Source organism: Chrysochloris asiatica, unplaced genomic scaffold, assembly GCF_000296735.1.
Source record: "Chrysochloris asiatica unplaced genomic scaffold, ChrAsi1.0 scaffold00003, whole genome shotgun sequence".
NCBI classification, from domain to species: Eukaryota; Metazoa; Chordata; class Mammalia; order Afrosoricida; family Chrysochloridae; genus Chrysochloris; species Chrysochloris asiatica.
Window position 1 is genome coordinate 12,849,238 of NW_006408521.1, and position 5,233 is coordinate 12,854,470.

Here is a 5,233-nt window from a genome sequence, read left to right on the forward strand (position 1 = left end):
GAAAGCCTCATCTTTCTCCCGCGGAGCGGCTGGTAGTTTCGAACCGCTGACCTTAAGGTTCGCAGCCCGATTCGTAACCACTACGCTACCAGAGGACCACATTTATATTTTCCTGAAAAGTCCACATTAAATTCAATTTATGGGTATGTATATCTTCAATGGCATTTTACAACCTCCCCTACCCAAATGTCTCTAAATTTTAGTTTGACCATTTCATGCCTCCTGGTTAAATCTAAAATTCAGATTCCTCTCACAATTTCTAGCTTCCGATTTATCCAACAGAGGGTTGGACTTCTAAATTAGAATCAAATGTATTTCTAGGTTCTTTTTTTAACAAGTCTTCTTCCATCATAAGACAGATCTGCAATATTATTGATAGCCTTATGTTTTTAAGAAGATGTTATGATTCCCTGAATATCCACCCTCCTGTGAAAGTAGCAAGGTATGTCTTCAAGAATAATTAGTATGTGATGGAGAGGCTTTTCTTCCTGGACTTGTTTGGTTACTCTTGTCCATGTCAGAAATCAATTCTCATTTACACCATCTCCAAATAAGCTACTGTACTCATTAACAATTAAATACTCTTTCTGTAATCACTACTAAATCGTTTGAATAAACAGCCAGGCAGAATCATACAGATATGGATAATATAGAAATATTCAGTTGTTGTGAACCGCCATTAAGCTGGTTCCAACTCATAGCGACCCTGTATAGGGTTTCCAAGGAGTGGTTGGTAAGCTTAAACTACCGACCCTGCAGTTAAACAGATCTTGCAGTCTAGTGCATTAACCCACAGGTCCACCCCAGGACTCCAATATATAATAATATTAGGATAGGAATAAACCTGTATTTTCATAAAGGTGTGAACTGAAGCTTTTCTGCATATCAGGCTTTTTCTGTTCTCCTGAGTCAAGTATATGTAGAATTCTTGTGTAGGCCAAGGATGTACAGATAAACAGAACAGACTGAGGTAAGAGGTGGAGTGCTGTCTGATCTACTACTTGAGGACAATGTCAATAGTGCTCTACTGAAAATAACGAACATTATATCATTTTTATAAAGTCAGTAATTCCTGCATTTAATGATGAGATACCGCTGAACGTTAATTTTCAAATTGTTCATTTGGGACTTGTAGTACATTTTCTTGTGAAAATGATGATTTCTATCTGAATTTCTCAAACTTTAGTATGCATAACAATCTTCTATAGAGCTTGTTAAAACACAGAAGCCCAAACCCAGAGATCCTGATTTAGTAAGTATGGAGTGGGGCCCAAGAAAATTGCACTAACAAGTTTCTAAGGGTGCTACTTAGTTTATAGACCACAAATTTGAGTGGCAATATTCAAAATATGGTTGAATTCCTAGGTCAACTCTTTAAGTCATCATATAATTCCATGTAATACTAATAAAGCTTACATCTGTACTCAAACTCTAACAGAAATTTCCAGGAAAACATTCCTTCCAACTATAGTGCTAATTATGGTAATCTCTAACAAGTGAAACTACACACTCTCATAGGTCAAAGGAAGAAACACAGAACCTGACAGTGGAGATGGCAAGCGTTGAGGTTATAATTAAACATGAAAAGAAAAATGTTCTGACTGTGGGAGAAAATGAAGAAATGAAGATTGAATAGGGGAAATAATAGTGGTTGCTCTAACTATGATGGCAGAAGGCTATGGGATTTAGGCTTCTTATGGTGATTGCTCTGGTAGCGTAGTGGTTACGAATCGGGCTGCGAACCTTAAGGTCTGTGGTTCGAAACTACCAGCTGCTCTGCGGGAGAAAGATGAGGCTTTCTACTCCCGTAAAGATTTTCACTCTCGGAAACCCTGTATAGGGTCACTATAGGTCAGAGCTGACTCGACGGCACATAACAACAACAATGGTGATTGCTCACATCAGGTTTCATAGGAGCAGGATAGTGGGCCAGGGAGTCACCAATAGCAATGGCTTCCAGGCAACTAGAACACATCAACTGAGGAGAAATGAAATGAGAGGATATTGGCTTTCCAATGTGCCTCGTCTCTGATTTTTATCAACTCATCATCTTTTTCAATTAGCGTTACATACTTAATCTGGACCCTTCATAAAGGGAAAAATATTTCTTTAACATCTAGTAAACATCAAGCACTGGGCTAGACACATCTCATGCATTATCATATTTGCATTTTGGCTTCATTTTGCAAATGATAGCCTATTGTACAAACAGCACACACACAGCCCCACCTTCTGCCTGAGTGGCTTTAAATGAATTACTTAACCTCTTCAAGCACAGCTTCTTCATCTACAAATGCATATTTCATAGCATTGTGGTGAGGATTATAATACAGGGCATACACTTAGCTCAGTGTCTGGCACATAGTTGGTACCCAAATAAATGGAAGCAACATTATCAAAATTGTTCTCATTATTCATCAATAAACACCAGAAGAGCTTGCCACATGTCAAACAGTTTGTAAGAGTCACAGTTAAACCTAGACACCTTTTTTCCAAGCCACATTACTTTTATCCTAGTCTTCCTTGTATTTTGGGATCACAAATAGTTGATACCAAGCTCCGTGTTGTTGCAAGGTTCCACTGAGTTGGCTCCAAAACACTGGCACTGATATAAGAACTGTTCTGTTAGATCCCACTGTGTCAATCCATCTCATTGAGCATCTTCATCTTATTTGATGACTAAAGGTATTAGAAATAGAGATCTCGGATTTTTTTCTAGGTTAAATGAATCAGAATCTTTCTTATTATAAGATTGACTTGTTAAATTCTGATTCTGCATTTTAGTAATATACCCAGATGATTTGTATACCTGTTAAAGTTTGAGAAGCATAGCTCCACAATATTTGTGGCTTTGTTTATCTTGAAGAATGTTTAATTGATACTACAAGTGAACCAGTGCTCACTGGCTATATCTCGACTGTAAGTTCAGTGTATCTTCACTACTTAGCACAATGCTTTGTAGTGCACTTGATTTCCATTATGAACACTCAGGTGCCTACTGAGTGAGAATTTTTATAGGTTGGGCTCTGCGATCCCATCTCAAAAAAAAAAAAAGACAAAAAACAAACAAACAAACAAACAAAAAAACCCACCTAGTCATAGAAATGCCTAAAGTGAAATGATACAATTGATGGTAGCAGGGCTTCAGATACAATGGTTATATCTGTAGTATCTACTAATGAGTGTGTACCTCAAAGGGTGATTTTTCATTAATAAATGACCCCAGTTTTCAATATGGATTCCTTTCCTTTTAGTACCATACTGCCATCTAAACATAAAAAGGAATAATAATTGTCTGCACTTTGTTTTAGTTATTCATATACATTCTGAATCTACAAAATTAAACTAATTCTCTAAAAGAGCAAATCCTTTAAAAAACGAATGTTGCCCTGTAATATTTTATATGTTCAAAAGAATACACATAACATCTACAAATAATATTCAAACCCTGAACCCACACTTAATATAAAAATAAAAGAAAAATCTTTGCATCTCCATGTGTACTTTTAGTAGACTGAGAAAACGGTCCCCCAAAATATATTTAGTTCCTAATCCCCAGAATTCCACCATTTTTCAGTTTGTCGTACTGTGGTGAATACAACATATGCAAGCTATGATAGTGATATTTCAAATATTGTCACCCATGGTGGACAAGTCTCAGCAGAACTTCCAGACTAAGAAAAACTAGGAAGTAATAAATAAAAGGTAGCTCATTTCTGAAAAAAATAGCCAGTGAACACTTTACAAAGAGGCAGAACATTGATACCAATGGGGAAGAGCTGCCTTCTCAAAGTTGAGTCGAACTAATTTGTGCCAATTCTAAAGAAAGGTGATCTAAAAGGATGTGGAAATTATCTAACAATATCCTTGATATCAAAAACAAGTCGATTTTTGCTGAAGACAACTCAAAAGTGGTTGCAGCTGTACCTTGACAGGAAGCTCCAGCAATTCAAGCGTGGTTCCAAAAAGGACATGGAATGAGGAATAACATTGCTAACATCAGATGGATCTTGACTGAAAGCTCAGAACACCAGGAAGATGTTTACTATAGATAATGCTGCAATGAATGGAAATTCCAGAACACTTAATTGTGCTCATGTGTACATAGACCAAAAGGCAGTCATTAGAACAGAACAAGGGAACAATGTATGATTTAAAATCAGAAAAGGAATATGGCAGGGTTGAGCCCTTTCATCATACTTATTCAATCTGTATGTTGAGTAAATACTCAGAAAAACTGGACTATCTGAGGAAGAACTAGGCATCAGAATGGTAGGAAGATTCATTAACAGCCTGAGATTGCAAATGACATCACCTTACTTGTTGAAAGCAATAAGTACTTCAATTATTTATTGATGAAGGTTAAAAAAAAAATACAGTCCTAAGTATGGATTATAACCCAATGTAAAGAAAGCAAAAATCATCACAAATAGACCAGTAAACAATATCATCATAAACTGAGCAAAGATTGACGTTGTCAAGGATTTCATTTTACTTGGATCCACAGTCAATCAATGCTCATGGATGTAGCAGTCGAGATATCAAATGACAGACTACATTGGGTGAAGCTGCTGCAAAAGACTTCTTTAAAATGTTAAACAGCAAAGTTATCACTTTGAAAATTAAAGCGTGCCAGACCCAGGTCATGGTATTTTTAATTGCATGTGAAAACTAGATTTGAATTATGGTATTGGCAAAGAATACGGATAGTACCATGGACTACCAGAAGAACAAACAAATTTGTCTTGGAAGTGCAGCCAGAGTACTTCATATTTTTTGGACATATTACCAGGTGGGACCACTTCCCTGAAAAGGACATCATGCTTGGTAGAGTAGGAAGTCATCAAAAAAGAGGGGGGCCCAGTGAAATGGATTGGCACAGTAACTATAACAATGGGCTCAACATAACAATTGTTAGGATGGGAAAGGACCTGGCAGGAGTTCATTCTGGTTTGCATAGGGTTCCTATGAGCCTACCAGACAGCACCTAACAACAGCAGCTACTACTGGGTTTTATATATATATATATATATTACTTTTCATGATCTATTGGTGATGACACCATACCACAGAGTCACTGTACCAATAAGAAATAGTTGATTTCAAGAGGTAAATACTGAAGGAATAAGTCCAAGGTGTATTGAAGGCTTTGGCAAATAACACGGCAGTGGGACTTGATGGAATACAAATTCAAACCTTTCAAAACACTGATGTGGCACTGGAGGCACACACT